Raw genomic sequence first — 18,466 nt, 5'->3', positions numbered from 1 at the left:
ACATATACCGCACAGCTAACAGTAAACAATAGGCTTAATTGTCCAAGGCTTACATACTCCTCCACGATTTTCTTTCCTTACAACTCCAATAATGGCTAGGAATTCTATTCAGCTGAGTTGACACATACATTTCTGTCTAATTAACATCGAGGCTTGTCCATATTCCACTTAATCTTGTCCATGAATTTCCTTTTTGGGATGTATGAGTATTATAATTCATACCTGTACACATATGTACATTGACCCCTGTTCTATTATTTCATTTCCAATTCAATTAGCTTCTAAATAAAACATATATAATGTGAAATAACAATGGTATTTTAACCGTATTTATGAACTGCTTGACAGGATATCTAAATAATAATGTCAGTTTCTGGAATTTGCATATATTTATATCCTGTGTTCTAATATAAGATGTCGCTTTCCACATAACTTGTACAAGCTTAACTATAATAGGCTTCCTCAAATGAGAAAAACAGTTACACAAGAATAAATGAAATCTTAGAAATATGGCAATTGCTTCAGGTTATATTACGTACACTAGCGACATATGCAAAAATATTATACAAGCGAGGTCACCAGAAATCAGTTGGACGATGTGACAGAATAATTACTCACGTTGGTTATAGCAACAGTTGTAGATATTGAGTGACTTTCTGGTCATATTACAGATATATAGGTACCACACATCTACGGTTAAGAAGTACAGCTAAGAGCTAGATCATTTATCATAAATATCTCTATATCTGAGATTGTATACTTCTGGTACTATCTATATCAATATTCCGGTATTTTTACCTTATAAAGAGGATTAATACTGGTAACCTTGAGCTGATAATTAGTCAGCTCTGTACAGGATTATATAGGAGCAGTTTCAGATCGAGTCATTCATAAAAATTAAAGGACCTTCCGTGGGAATCACATGCACTTAATTAACCTATAGAGTTCAGTTAATTGAGTAAAATTGAAAATCCTCTTTTGTATAATAAACAAAATGAGTTGTTTGTTGAATCATACAGGACATTAATTCTGACATCTACGATGAAATGAAGGGTTGATACTAATTCAGTAAAGTATTTAAACAAGCTTGATTTCTTTGTTATCATTTTTATACCTGAGACGTCTGTGAAGTAATTCTAAAGTTCAGTGTTTCAATGTTGTTAATTAGAGTTAACTTTAGGTCAAACAACAAGAGTTTCAATAATTGTTTCCATATTATTCTGAAACAATTTAATCTTTATTTTAATGGATGCATTCATTTACATCGATAATTAACTCAGCATTAATGCTAGTCTTACTAATATCATATTTGAAATACTTCCTAATCTGTGCCACCGTTGGTGCCAAAAGTTTCAATATGTTATGGAATTAGATTAATCATAATATATATCTGTGATTCCTGACTCGGGTGTGCAATGACTGACGAGATTCCATGGTACACCCGACCTGACATATAAGGTTCGTTAAGGTCAATATGATAGGATTCAGCTATATCACCTGTCCATTGTGTTACCTATCTATAAATCACACCTGTATTATACAAGTTCCCATATACAAATGGCAGTATCTTTCATTGATATCAGATTGTCCAACTTCCAATCCAGATTATTTTCTCAATACCTGATTGATCAGGTGTTTGTCTTTCATGTCCAGTAATACAAGTTTTGTCTTAGTAACGATGTTCTGTCGGCCACCATGTGTAATGGTGCCTCCAGCTATTTCACATCATCCCAAGGCCACCCTGATTTGGACTATTAAAGAGATCACATGATAAGTGACAGCTAAATTGATTTATCTATAGTATAGATTGCAGTGTCACTTTCTAATAGTCATCACTACTACACTCCAGTTCATTGAGACTGGGAATTATTCATATAGTTTAAATGTTACATTTTCTGCATGCCATTATAGTTTTCATTTCAATCAATATTCTTTAGAAGATGATATTAAAATATTGGTTTACAAATACCAATATGTCTATAAGATTCACATGACGTGCTTCAAATGTATAATGTAACATATGTCCTCATGCAGTCACCCGTCCTGGAAATATTAATGAAACTTTCATCACAGTGGATCATTTTATCTGTCAAGTGAGTCAGGATAAAGCTAGCAACAACCATTACTGGTAATCAAGGTTTCATCATCTTTTTCAATGCACATTTTCTTGTTTTAATTTTAACATCATAAACAAAGACTGCACCACATAAACAACAATGCCATAAACAAAGACTGCACCACATAAACAACAATGCCATAAACAAAGACTGCACCACATAAACAACAATGCCATAAACAAAGATTGCATCACATAAACAACAATGTCATAAACAAAGACTGCATCACATAAACAACAATGCCATAAACAAAGACTGCATCACATAAACAACAATGCCATAAACAAAGACTGCACCACATAAACAACAATGCCATAAACAAAGACTGCATCACATAAACAACAATGCCATAAACAAAGATTGCATCACATAAACAACAATGCCATAAACAAAGACTGCACCACATAAACAACAATGCCATAAACAAAGACTGCACCACATAAACAACAATGCCATAAACAAAGACTGCATCACATAAACAACAATGCCATAAACAAAGATTGCATCACATAAACAACAATGCCATAAACAAAGACTGCATCACATAAACAACAATGCCATAAACAAAGACTGCACCACATAAACAACAATGCCATAAACAAAGATTGCATCACATAAAAAAAAATGCCATAAACAAAGACTGCACCACATAAACAACAATGCCATAAACAAAGACTGCACCACATAAACAACAATGCCTTAAACAAAGACTGCACCACATAAACAACAATGCCATAAACAAAGATTGCATCACATAAACAACAATGCCATAAACAAAGATTGCACCACATAAACAACAATGCCATAAACAAAGACTGCACCACATAAACAACAATGCCATAAACAAAGACTGCACCACATAAACAACAATGCCATAAACAAAGACTGCACCACATAAACAACAATGCCATAAACAAAGATTGCACCACATAAACAACAATGCCATAAACAAAGACTGCACCACATAAACAACAATGCCATAAACAAAGACTGCACCACATAAACAACAATGCCATAAACAAAGATTGCACCACATAAACAACAATGCCATAAACAAAGATTGCACCACATAAACAACAATGCCATAAACAAAGACTGCACCACATAAACAACAATGCCATAAACAAAGACTGCACCACATAAACAACAATGCCATAAACAAAGACTGCACCACATAAACAACAATGCCATAAACAAAGACTGCACCACATAAACAACAATCATAACAATAAGCATAAACAAAGATGCACATACACATAACAACAATGCCATAAACAAAGACTGCACCACATAAACAACAATGCCATAAACAAAGACTGCACCACATAAACAACAATGCCATAAACAAAGATTGCACCACATAAACAACAATGCCATAACAAAGATGACACAAAAACTGCACCACATAAACAACAATGCCATAAACAAAGATTGCATCACATAAACAACAATGCCATAAACAAAGATTGCACCACATAAACAACAATGCCATAAACAAAGACTGCACCACATAAACAACAATGCCATAAACAAAGACTGCACCACATAAACAACAATGCCATAAACAAAGACTGCATCACATAAACCACAACGCCATAAACAAAGATTGCACCACATAAACAACAATGCCATAAACAAAGACTGCATCACATAAACAACAATGCCATAAACAAAGATTGCACCACATAAACAACAATGCCATAAACAAAGACTGCACCACATAAACAACAATGCCATAAACAAAGACTGCACCACATAAACAACAATGCCATAAACAAAGACTGCACCACATAAACAACAATGCCATAAACAAAGACTGCACCACATAAACAACAATGCCATAAACAAAGACTGCACCACATAAACAACAATGCCATAAACAAAGACTGCACCACATAAACAACAATGCCATAAACAAAGACTGCATCACATAAACAACAATGCCATAAACAAAGATTGCACCACATAAACAACAATGCCATAAACAAAGACTGCATCACATAAACAACAATGCCATAAACAAAGACTGCATCACATAAACAACAATGCCATAAACAAAGACTGCATCACATAAACAACAATGCCATAAACAAAGATTGCACCACATAAACAACAATGCCATAAACAAAGACTGCACCACATAAACAACAATGCCATAAACAAAGATTGCATCACATAAACAACAATGCCATAAACAAAGATTGCATCACATAAACAACAATGCCATAAACAAAGACTGCATCACATAAACAACAATGTCATAAACAAAGACTGCATCACATAAACAACAATGCCATAAACAAAGACTGCATCACATAAACAACAATGCCATAAACAAAGACTGCACCACATAAACAACAATGCCATAAACAAAGACTGCACCACATAAACAACAATGCCATAAACAAAGACTGCACCACATAAACAACAATGCCATAAACAAAGACTGCACCACATAAACAACAATGCCATAAACAAAGACTGCACCACATAAACAACAATGCCATAAACAAAGACTGCACCACATAAACAACAATGCCATAAACAAAGACTGCACCACATAAACAAAAATGCCATAAACAAAGTCTGCACCACATAAACAACAATGCCATAAACAAAGACTGCACCACATAAACAACAATGATATAAACAAAGACTGCACCACATAAACAACAATGACATAAACAAAGACTGCATCACATAAACAACAATGCCATAAACAAAGATTGCACCACATAAACAACAATGCCATAAACAAAGACTGCACCACATAAACAACAATGCCATAAACAAAGACTGCACCACATAAACAACAATGCCATAAACAAAGATTGCACCACATAAACAACAATGCCATAAACAAAGACTGCACCACATAAACAACAATGCCATAAACAAAGACTGCATCACATAAACAACAATGCCATAAACAAAGACTGCATCACATAAACAACAATGCCATAAACAAAGATTGCACCACATAAACAACAATGCCATAAACAAAGACTGCATCACATAAACAACAATGCCATAAACAAAGATTGCACCACATAAACAACAATGCCATAAACAAAGACTGCACCACATAAACAACAATGCCATAAACAAAGACTGCACCACATAAACAACAATGCCATAAACAAAGACTGCACCACATAAACAACAATGCCATAAACAAAGACTGCACCACATAAACAACAATGCCATAAACAAAGACTGCACCACATAAACAACAATGCCATAAACAAAGACTGCACCACATAAACAACAATGCCATAAACAAAGACTGCATCACATAAACAACAATGCCATAAACAAAGATTGCACCACATAAACAACAATGCCATAAACAAAGACTGCATCACATAAACAACAATGCCATAAACAAAGACTGCATCACATAAACAACAATGCCATAAACAAAGACTGCATCACATAAACAACAATGCCATAAACAAAGATTGCACCACATAAACAACAATGCCATAAACAAAGACTGCACCACATAAACAACAATGCCATAAACAAAGACTGCACCACATAAACAACAATGCCATAAACAAAGACTGCACCACATAAACAACAATGCCATAAACAAAGACTGCACCACATAAACAACAATGCCATAAACAAAGACTGCACCACATAAACAACAATGCCATAAACAAAGACTGCATCACATAAACAACAATGCCATAAACAAAGACTGCACCACATAAACAACAATGCCATAAACAAAGACTGCACCACATAAACAACAATGCCATAAACAAAGATTGCATCACATAAACAACAATGCCATAAACAAAGACTGCACCACATAAACAACAATGCCATAAACAAAGACTGCACCACATAAACAACAATGCCTAATTAATGTCTGATCATTAACATCTAGTCATCAACCAGAAGTTAGAGCTTCATTTAAAGATGTGCCGATTTCAAGAGGCGGAGGAAAGCCAGAGTACCCGGAGCCAAATCACCAACCTATGATCAGTATACAGCATTTACTGTAGCTTAATGAAGTGCCGCAGGTGCTGGATAATCCAGACCTAGAGGCCTGATGTATTAATGTGTCAGAACAACTTGACCAGTCAGCTACTACTGACCCAAACGCTCCAAGAGACACAGTATTACAATACACCAACCAAATATCAAGGAAGGAATTTAACTTGTTTGGTTGCAATGAGCAATGAAATGTCAATATTCAATAAAGCTATTATCAGGTCATAACTATGCAAATTCATTTATATCGTTACAACCAAAAAACCAGAAATTCAAACTACAGATGGAATCAGTAGTTCTTTTCAATATAACCCTACCAAATCTGATGAAAATGATTTCCTGAAATCGTTTGAAGTGTAACATGCTAATAACTTTTAAATCATGATTTGGTGAGTTTGGATATGAAGCTTCATGCAATCAGTAAATACACACCAATCTCATACATGTTTATAACTTTATAAATATCACAAATCAAGAGACACTAATGAAGGCTACATCTGGAGAAGAGAAAATCATATAACATTCATGTATAATTTCATGTGCTTTCTGCAATAAAAAGCTTTGACGTTTAACATATCCAGCAGTGGAAACAGAATGGATACATTGAATTAAGTCGGTGTAGTATGTGATGAGCTACAAACCTGTATGGATGGCTGCACACTGATACAACTAGACAAACTTGATGACACATCCCTGCTTCCTTTCTAGTTTCCTTAAGTCTATGTCACTAACTTGAGGTATTAAAGCTTTATACACATACTTAAACATGACAGATAACCTAGTGGACATTACAATGACTTCCTATCAACTTAGTATAAAGCAGAAAAGCTATGACTTCATGTCAAATTCTGATAATTAACACTAACCTTCCTCCGAGTTTCTTTTTTTTTTCAATTATTACTATGTATTTTATTTGTAAGATTAACTATTTTGTATCTTTTTCTCCATCACTAACCAAAACAAATCCAAAGTTGTCATATTTTTAATTTGATTTTTTTATTATTGCACATGCAGGGTAGACAAGGTTGATTCTATCAACACAAGATAAATAAACTTTATTTATTTTACAATGGTTATGAAAGAAGTTAAATAACTTAAAACAATTCATGTCTGTGCGTGGAATCAAACCCCAGCCAGCTAGGTGAAAGGAATGTGATTTAACCACTACACCACCCGATCACCCAGGCGCTATAAATATATACTGAAGCACTAATTTTAATCATTTCCCAATCAATAATCTCCGAGAACTGTATCTCTTGAATCGAGAAAATGTTACATTTTTTTATTCTTATTTTTTTTCTCTTTGATTACTGGAGATCAACTTTTTCCATAAAATTGGTTTAGAAATAAAAACAGTATTTGCCCTCCGCCCCCAACTTGTTTCACATGTGTCACAGAACCCAGATGTAAAGGAATCATGGTAGAATGCCAGATACCCAAACCACTCAGCTAATGTGACCTCCTTTCATTTGATTTGCGAGACTGACAAGTATGTAATAAGGGATCCCAGGAAATTTAACTTTCTTCCTCTACGTAATAAGTTATTTAATCTGTCTGCTTAAACGTGTCATAATTAATTTATTCATGTATAAACTGGGTCAGAAAGTAAAATAATATTCATAATATTGTGACTTAAATGACACAATTTCTGACTGGGTAGTTTTACAATTAATGTCGCATAAAATTACAGTAATTTTCTTCCTCGATCCTTTTTTATTCTTTATGCAAGTTTAAAAATTATGAGAGTTTAGGTTTTGAAAATATGTTTTTATTTCATATGGCATCTGAAAAAAAGAAAAACTAGAACTTAAATTTATTTTGAATATAAGTATAGAATAACTGCTAGACATGCAAGAAAAGAAACAAGGACATAGTCATTCAGATCCCCCGCCAATGGAGATATCAAAGCTGAAGTAAGTTTGATTGTGGAGACTTATGTGTATGAAAAAAAATAGGAAAAAGGAAGTTGAGCTAAGGAAAGATGGAGTATAATTCAAGTAGAGCAGGGCTGCAATTGTTGAATCAGGTATACAGCCTTGACATTCATATTAGACTATATACACAAAGATGGGTGGAGTTTTGCAAAGTAACATTTACCATTTACCATGATATTTTCAGCAATGTTTCCATGGTAACGGAAAAAATGCAAAAAATGAAAACCTAAAAATAGCAAAGGGTACTACAAGACCATAAAAAGAATGTGTCTATGAAGTTTCGTGGAAATATCTCTGCTGGTTTTAGAGTTATGCTCCGGAAATGAACCTGCTAAAAAATATGATGTTTTCAGCAATGTTTCTATGGTTACAGAAAAAAAACACAAAAAGTGAAAACCTAAAAATAGCAAAAGGCACTACTAGACCATAAGAACAATGTGTCTATGAAGTTTCATGGAAATATCTCTGCTGGTTTTAGAGTTGTGCTCCGGAAACGATTCTTACACAAAAATCTGCCATTTTCAGCAATGTTTCAATGGTTACAGAAAAAAGTACAAAAAGTGAAAACCTTAAAATAGCAAAAGGCACTACTAGACCATAAGACCAATGTGTCTATGAAGTTTCTTAGAAACAAACCTGGTACAAAAATGATATTTTCAGCAATGTTTCCATGGTTACGGAAAAAATGCAAAAAAAAATGAAACTCTAAAAATAGCAAAAGGCACTACTAGACCATAAGACCAATGTGTGTATGAAGTTTCGTGGAAATATCTCTACTGGTTTTAGAGGTTTGCTCCAGAAACCATTCGTACGGACGGACAGACGGACGGACGGAACCCATTTGTATATCCCCCGCCAACTTCGTTGGGCGGGGGATAATAAATATATTGTTGATATATGCATTTGTGATTTCAATTACAGCTAGACCTAATTTAGATTATGAAACTTTTTATGACTTTCAGTTAAAAATCTGGCAGCATATGTAAAAATGCTTTTCAGTCACTTACCCTACAAGCAACAGTACTGCTTAAGTTATACACTGATTATTTTACCAAGGAAAACCTCACTAACAATATAAATTTACTTTTTGTAATCTATGACTTTGATACTAAACACTTTTACTTTCAATGAGGCGCTATATTTCCTCTGAACAGAAGTAACAAAGTTGGGGTTAATTAACCTCAGTACTTGCCAGAAACTTTGCTTAAAACTTTGGCTATGTAACAATCTAATTAAAATTAGACTTGTATTTCCGCTCCTACTACGATACTCTATGTTATGCTCCAATACAAGGAACGTGTATTGGAGTGTAACGTAGAGTATCGTAGTGGGAACGGAAATACAAGTCTAATTTTAATTAGATTGGGCTATGTAGATAATGTATCACTGACAACACTTCATGCTTTTCAAGTCTATCAAACAATAGCTCTACTAAGGCCACAGCTCAGTCACATTTGACCTTTTTAGTAGCATTAGAATTGTTGTTACGTGTCTGTCTCCATACCATTTCTTAACTTATTTATTTAAACTTAATATAAAGGTTATCATATATGTACACATTTAGATCACTAGGCAAATGCGTTTGCATCAAAAAAGTATTATCATAATTGTTTATCTCTGCTCGGAGTGAATTTAGTGTTTGCAAGAATTCGCGAAAAGTGCACGAATCGCAATATCGGATGCCTTCACGGCTTGTCTCCCTTGAATTAAAATTCGTTTGGCCACATCAACAGATTCGACAGTGACACCATTCATGTGGTGGTCTGAAATACAATCTGTGTCAAAGTATCAGTTATGATGAATCATAGCATCATATGTGATCAATCAATACTAGGCCCAGAAAGATGACAGAGATGTGACCGATCATACGTGACGAAACATGCATATCTTCACGCCAGTCACAAGTGTGTTTTTATACAGCCGTTTGGCCTCATGTTTCTTTCCGCTTTGGCTTTTTATGACACACAAGAAAAATATACATATAAATGACATGAAACAATGACTAAAGTTCGCTTACCTTAAGTTGAGATCGAATATTAGATCTTGGTTCAGTCAAAATGCGATAGAAGTACAACGTAAAACGTTTTGACGCACGGCAAAAATATCCACGCTTATTTACAGTGACAACACTGCAACCGGGCTGAATATTTCGATGACCTCTGATTGGCTGGTTTTAAGCGTACCTGTAATCTCGTTTTCGAGTTGAGCTTCCATGCTACTTTCATTTTGTCTAATTTGACGACTTGCAGTGATAGGCCTAATCACAAACTTCCGTTTGTGGGCATATACATTTAAATTTACAAAGATTTTTATTTTCATTGTGGAAACCGATGCTTCTGATTAATCTACATCAATTTACATTACATAATTATATTATTAAATTACATATTTTATATATACTGTATACTCTACATATAGCGATTAGAAGAATATGGATACAAAGAACATTTATAATTACACTAGAAGTACAGTTGGTAGTAGACTAAAGGTTACACCCTTGTGCACACGGAGTGCACGAGGTTTAGACTACAGGTAGACACGGAGTGCACGAGGTTTAGACTACAGGTAGACACGGAGTGCACTACGTTTAGACTACAGGTAGACACGGAGTGCACAAGATTTAGACTACAGGTAGACACGGAGTGCACTACGTGTGAACACGGTGTCCACTACAACTGGACATGGTGTCCAGGTACATTCAGACTTAGACAGACAAGGTGATGTGTTATAGTTAGGGATCGGGGAAGAATACGTTCTTCAATTTAAAATAATACATAGTTATAATTTTTTAGTGTTTCTTTTTTTAAATTACAACATCTACAATTTAATGTACAGTATATATAACTATATAATACGATATTTTTTCAGTATACATGAATAAAACCTTTTCACTGCAAAAAAGTAATAAAGATTAATTTGTATTTCATTAAGTATATGTCTATTTAATGTTATATCAGTAGTTTCCATTTCATATCTTAAATTTTCTATATTACGTTTTCAAAAGTCAATGTTTTATGGGTAAATTGCATTAAATTTTACATGAAATAGTAAATATAAGTCAAAAACAACTTTGAATTGCGGCAAAAACTAGAACGAATATTCGTACCCGGCCTACTAAGACGACACCATTTTCTGTCTAAAAGTCTTTTGAGCTACAATCTTGCAGCTACGGCAAAAACCAGTCCTATTGTGCTTTTGAGACACTTGTTCTTTTATAATTTAAGCTATTAGTAATACAATCATATACCGTGTAATACATAGCTTTTAAATAAAAAGATTTGGTCCCTATCAATCGGTTTTCTAGCGACACCCTTGTAGATCGTCTTTCATAAAATATACACTTTTATAATATTTTTCTTTGCTATATCAAGTTCTAAAAGTATTGTACGTAAAAATAGCTTAAGTACATATTCTTTATTAAAAACTGAACGTCTTTAAAAGATCATGCAGAATAAATCCACTTCAAACTTTATGACGTAGCTACATGTATAGTCTACCTACAAGTACCCAACTCAGTTTGTTTTGATTCTTAATTACCGGTAAACACAATATGTTTATGATCCCAACCCCGCAAGTTATCTTGACCGTATATTGCGTCATGGTCCAATAATTATAACTTGTCAAACATACATTGTACAGGTAAGCCACAGTATCCAGCTATACAGGTACCTCAAGGTGACCATCGATAGATGGCCAGAGGGCAGAATCGTTGTCTTCTGTGTTTGCACGGCTTTATGAGAATGGAGGCAGTATCTTTATATAATATGTGATTTTAGAATTGTTTCAATGGAAGTTTGTTAAGACAAACAAATACACTTTACCTTTTAAAAATCATATAGGTTTGTGAGTTTGAAACACAAAAGTACCATTCTTATTAGATACATGTACATGTTTGTTGTAGAGCCTGGGTAAACATGTACACCATTTCCCGGGGGAGGGGGGGGGGGGTAGATTGGGATGAGGTAAAAACTAGCTGGCAAAACATATAGTAAGTGATGCTGAATACACCTCAATTATTGTCATGACAGACAGCCTTGAAGTGGAGCTGACGGGAGCTGTACAATGCGTAAATCAAGCATGTCTGTCACAACCTTGAATTTACCAATAATACATGTATATATTATAATCAAAATTAATTTAGATTATGTACTTATTCAACATTGTAATATGGTATTTTATATACATAGTCATGATAATCAGGTTTCTGATATATGTAAAAAGCCAGTGTAAAAAAAAATTAAATTAATGAAAAGATATTGGATGAAATATGATTTTCCAATAATTTTGAAATAAATGTTTTAGTTAATTATACACTTGGTATTTTGATTATTTTTTATTTTAATATATAAAGCTTCATTATCAAATAAATTAAAATGCACTACCAGTTAAAATACATATCCCTATTGACTACCATTGTTGTATAACTGTTCGTATTTGTGTGATGAGTACAATGTATATGTAGAGAGGCTGCCGCCTAAGTACAGCATGCTATAAATGGACCTCCTGGGGTTGGGATAAGGTACTTCATGTATACAGGTGTTGTTAGTCTGTGATACACTTGACTGAACATATTGAAGGGTGCCCAAAGAAGGCCCCAGGCCCCTGGCCCCACTCTGACCAATGTTAGGTAATTTAGATTATCATATCCGTGTGGTTGATGGAACAGTATGAAGTCCAAGTGACCACATCCTCGATACTCCAGGGCTTCCGATCACTTACGATCTCTACACCCCTGGACTATCTCATAGTGAAATTGAAGGCAGCTCAGCGGAAAACATTTGACCAATCACAGGCTAGCAAATATTTCATTTGAAGACTACAGAGAGAGCGACGCCTAACATCAAAGGCACAGAGTCAACCACAGTGTACCGTTATACGGCTCTTTTGATGTACATCAAATGACTAAGTTACCTGTTCTATTCTGTTGCCTCCAGTTTTACTATGAGATAGTCCAGGGGTGTAGAGATCGTAACTGATCGGAACCCCTGGAATATCGAGGATGAAGTGACCATGGCAACTGCAGTCCTAGCCTAGGGGTCTACCTTTCGAGCAGGCATATTTGTACAATATACTATGTATACATGTATGGATCACACATTGTAAAGAAGGTCAGAATAGGATATTGTCAAATTATCAGAGTTTCTAGAATTAAAATAATTGTGACAAATTCAGAATCTAATCAAAATCTATGAATCTACAGTTTAAATTGGTAGAAGTTGGATTTATTTTGATTGTCTGTTTAATTTATTATCAGGCATGTGACCTACATTTTTCCAATCGGTACTTTGAACAGTGTTGATACTAAATTTTTGCTTTCTATAAGCCAGTGCTTACAGGTTCCTCAATCGGTTGACACAATAAAATGTAATTTCTAATGCCGATTTTTAACGTCTATGGACGAATGCCGATTTTTAACGTCTATGGACGATTTCACATATTTTCAATGCTTTGCAACGCGCCAGGTTCTATGTAGCAAATGTATACGTATTATACATTTGACAGGATTAAAACTATTTCGCGCACCTTGCCGTTTAGAAAACTATATTCAATGCATACATAGTTAAACATCTTATGAAGAATTTAATTTGTTTATGTTTATCATGATGTCCTTGCTTTAATTATGCCCATCAATATATCCTTTTTAATCAAAATATTTTGCCGATCAAAATATCTCTTGGGCGACGATTTGCTAACACTGAAAATCTTACTCCCTGCAAGGTTCATCAATTTATGCGTTCGAAAAAGAATTTCATCTTTAAACTACATATCACTAGCTAAGAAAAATAGTTTTTACTGGGAAAATGCGGACTTGAACTATCCATTGATGAGACATAACCAGTACGTGGTTTACCGTGGTTTACCGTACGCAGTTAATTTGCTTTTATAACTTCTAATAAACGTCCTTATTTATAAATTAAATTGTATGATAATATATATTGATACATTTTACTTTATATGTATCTATTCAAATAAACATTACAGTACGAATGATTTCCAGTAATTAACGGCAATTTTATGTTGCAATAAATATTATGTTTCTGATCGCAATAAATATTTCTATCTGTCAAAGTCCATATAGACTGCAGAATAAATACATATTTTCTCATATCTCTGTGGCACATCATCTAGTCTGTCTGTGGTCTTGATGTAGTGGACATTTTACCTGGACACGATGTCCACCTGTAGTGGACACCGTGTTCACACGTAGTGCACTCCGTGTCTACCTGTAGTCTAAATCTTGTGCACTCCGTGTCTACCTGTAGTCTAAACCTCGTGCACTCCGTGTCTACCTGTAGTCTAAACCTCGTGCACTCCGTGTCTACCTGTAGTCTAAACCTCGTGCACTCCGTGTCCACTCGTAGTTCACACCGTGTGCACAATGTGTAACCTTTAGTCTACTACCAACTGTAGTAATCATTGTATCATTGAATGCATGTAATATTGATATGGATATAGAGGCTAAAAGCCTGCATCCATTATATGTCGTATTAAATCGTATTAAATTATGTGACATGTACATATAATTATGTAATTATGTGAATTAAAACCGTTATAAGCTATAATGGCCTCTGGAGGCGTATCCTTGTATACAATCGATGTCCAATCAAGTAACATTAAAACATGTAGGAGTAAATTTAGAGGGCTCATTGTGCCAGTGCTTGTTTAGGCGTAAATTAAAGGAGTTCAGTGTCATTGCAGATACAACATTTTCAGGCAGACTGTTCCATGTATCCACAGTTCACAAGGTGCACTGCACTGATCACGGGACCCGTTTGTGTGTGTGTGGTTTTTTTATTGTTTTTTTTTTTTTTTTTTTTTTGGGGGGGGGGGGGGGGGCTGAGGGGAGGCTGATCTAGGCCTCAAAATTGCTGTACTTTTACAATTACACAGATTTATATATACTTCTATCCATACCGCCTGGAAATTATACTTTGGGATGAGTTTCACGTGTAAACTTGGCGATATGAATTGGATTGTAATTGGTACAAATGCTAGGTCTACTCTTTGAGCTCAAAATTGTGTTCCTAATCTCGATTGATTTCGTGTGTTGATCCTGTATTGAGCATAATAAAAACTAAATTGTTGATATATTCTCTAATGTACGTGTGTATGCCAAGCCAAATTACTTTTTATTCTATTAATTACGATATCGGAATTAAATTTCTGATCGGGAATTCTAAATCCGATATCGGAAATTCTTTTTTTTTTTATATCAGGAATTAGAAAACAATTTTCCATATTAGATATGGGGAATTCTATTCCCGATATCGGAAAATCTTAGTAATTCCTGATAACAGAAATTGAAAATTCGATATTAGAAATTCAATTCACGATATCAGAAATTCTCTCTCATTCTGCTGCAATGACTGGTTCTGCTCCCTGGCATCCTCGATACTCCAGGGGTTCCGATGACTTACGATCTCTACACCCCTGGACTATCTCATAGTGATATTGAAGGCAGCTCAGCGGAAAACATTTGACCAATCACAGACCAGCAAAGATTTCCTTTGAAGACTACAGAGAGAGCGACGCCCAACTTCATAGCCACACAGTCAACCACAATGTACCGTTGTAAGGCTCTTTTGATGTACATCAAACGACTAAATTACCTGTTCTGTTCTGTTGCCTCCAGTTTTACTATGAGATAGTCCAGGGGTGTAGAGATCGTAAGTGATCGGAACCTCTGGAGTATCGAGGATGGCTCCCTGGTAGCTATAATGCGCAGATTTGCATGGCAGCAATAACTTGAATTTCCGATATCTGAAATACAATTTCTGATATTCAAATTTGATTTCTAGTTTCCGATATGAGAAATAGAATTTCCGAAAATAGATTCCCCATATCGGAATTAGAATTTCTGATATCGAAAATTCGGAATAAAAGGTAACTTGGCTTGCCGTAAGTGTGTGTATTTATATTTTTAAGACAACTATATCCAATATTATCAGTTAATATTTTTCAATCAACACATTGGTATGAACAAGAAGGAAATAAAGTCACAAAGCAGAAGTTCGCCTTTCTTTCTTTCTTTCTTTCTTTCTTTCTTTCTTTCTCTTTCTTTCTTTCTTTCTTTCTTTCTTTCTTTCTTTCTTTCTTTCTTTCTTTCTTTCTTTCTTTCTTTCTTTCTTTCTTTCTTTCTTTAAAGGGGGGATTTGCCTTTCTTCAACTTGATAAGGACTGCAAGAAAAGCAATGAAGGATGAATTGCTTTTCTTTTATTTGCTAAGAACTTTGCCTTCCTTTAATTTGCTAAAGACTGCAAGAAATCCACTGTTATGCTAATAGGAAGCAAACAGAAAAAAAACAAAGGGTTTGAAATGAGATTAATATATTATGTGACGAATCTGACAACAACGGTTGAAACAGAAAAAGGCAAACATGAAAAAGTACTTGGTGTCTGCATTGATAATAACATTACTTTGGATACGCATGCCTTAGATGTTATTAAAAAAGGTTAAAATTTATCAGTTATGTCGTACAAAGAAAGTTTTACGAATTTCATCTAGAATTACGTTTTGTAACTGTTTCATTTTACCTTATATTGAATATTGTTCAAATGTTTGGGGCCATTGTAGCTGTGCATAAACAAACTTGAACGAATGCAAGAGAGAATACTTCGTATTATTCTAGACGAAGATTATACTGTATCATGTGATTAACTTCTTTGTAAATTAAAATGGCTACCTTTTAGCAAAAGAGTAAAATATAATGAGTGTATTCTTATTATAAAGTTATCAACAAATTATGTCCTAGTTATTTAGATTGTAACAATGGAGAATCCAATGTTCATGAAAAGAAGACTAGATCAGCCACTACAGGGAAATATGTATTACCAAGATTTAAAATAGAAAAATATAAGAGCTCACTTAAGTATAGTGGACCATTACTATGGAATAATTTTCCAGAAAGTGTTTCTAAAACTATAATTTTTGTACAAAACTTTCAAAATTCAAATACGAATGCAAAAAACCACTTTCTACCTGTATCTCAATAATCATTGTTTCATTTGCTTCTTAATATATCTATTTTAGAAAACTCATCACTTTTTGTTCTTTTATCTTAAGTAAACTATCATTAATAAATCAAACAAAAACAATTTTAATACATGCTATATATTCTGTCAATTTCTTTTTATTCTTTTGTCATATTGGCATATATGTGTATTATACACTAATTCATTAAAATGTGTTTTTTTTTCTATTTATGCACCATGAGCTTTATGAGTGCCTTTTTAGTTTTGTGATAAGTTATCTGTGATATTAAATATAATAATAACGATGTAATAATATGTATTGTCTGTGATGTATTCCATGTTGTAAACATTGTATATTTTTATGTCGACCACTTGGAAGACGAGCCTCTTACTCAAAGAGTTATCGACTTAAAATAAAGACTAATATTATGATTTATTATTATTATACTGATAGAAAACCTATGAAGCAGTAGTTCGCCTTCCTTTAATTTGCTAAGGACTGCTAGAAAACCTATGAAGCAGTAGTTCGCCTTCCTTTAATTTGCTAAGGACTGCTAGAAAACCTATGAAGCAGTAGTTCGCCTTCCTTTAATTTGCTAAGGACTGCTAGAAAACTTATGAAGCAGTAGTTCGCCTTCCTTTAATTTGCTAAGGACTGCTAGAAAACAAATGAAGCAGGAGTTTGCCTTCCTCTAATTTGCTAAGGACTGCAAGAAAACAAATCTTCAGCAGGAGTTTGCCTTCCTTTAATTCTCTAAGGACTGCAAGAAAATCTATGAAGCAGTTGTTCGCCTTCCTTTAATTTGCTAAGAATTAAGAATTTCCCGAGAGAACAAAATTACGATTTAGAATGGCTGAGACGAGTTTTACGCTGTATTTTTTTATGCTTTTAAAGCGTTCTTAACGTGGTTATTTTTCGAAAAAATAACATTGAAAAAGGTTTAAATCATATTGCAGATTGAAAGTTAATTATAATTGTAAATGTCGTCATATCTTTATGCAAACATGTGCTGTATTTTTGCCAACGTGGCCGTGTCTTTGGCGATTTTCCTACTACACTGATATTATCAAAATATTATCGGGAACATACCGTTAATAGTTCTATGACCAGGTGATTTCCCGGAGACTTATGAAGTAGGAGTCGGCCTAAGTTATTCGTGAGTCTCATATACGTAGGAATTTGCTTTCTTGAACGTTTCCCGGTATTTCGTGTAGATCAAGCTGTCTTCCTTATATTACACAGGAAAACATCCAGTAGAAGTTTGTCTTCCTGTGTGGCTTTGAAGTTGGGCGTTACTCTCTCTGTAGTCTTCCAAAGAAATCTTTGCAGGCCTGTGATTGATCAGTTTTTTCTCCTGAGCTGCCTTCAGTTAACTATGAGATAGTCCAGAGGTGGAAATAATGTAAGTGATTGTAACCTCTGGAGTATCGAGGATG

General features: G+C 34.3%; 1 protein-coding gene across 2 annotated transcripts in view; it reads right to left on the bottom strand.

Moving 5' to 3' along the window:
* The window catches only part of LOC138332853 (ceramide glucosyltransferase-like), a 57,803-nt gene extending 47,589 nt beyond the window's left edge, over positions 1-10,214 (bottom strand). Inside the window, exon 1 of one of the 2 annotated variants that reach the window (XM_069280808.1) lies at positions 10,074-10,214. The gene's annotated coding sequence lies outside the window, so the exon portion shown is untranslated. Of the gene's footprint in view, positions 1-6,763; positions 6,823-10,073 lie in introns of those variants that run through there. The other variant, XM_069280813.1, reaches the window with a different exon arrangement.
* Positions 10,215-18,466: the final 8,252 nt, after the last annotated feature.

The sequence above is a fragment of the Argopecten irradians genome, chromosome 10, assembly GCF_041381155.1.
Source record: "Argopecten irradians isolate NY chromosome 10, Ai_NY, whole genome shotgun sequence".
In the NCBI taxonomy this organism is placed as follows: domain Eukaryota; kingdom Metazoa; phylum Mollusca; class Bivalvia; order Pectinida; family Pectinidae; genus Argopecten; species Argopecten irradians.
The sequence above is the reverse complement of the archived record's forward strand: the minus strand, read 5'-3'. Positions and strand labels throughout refer to the sequence as shown.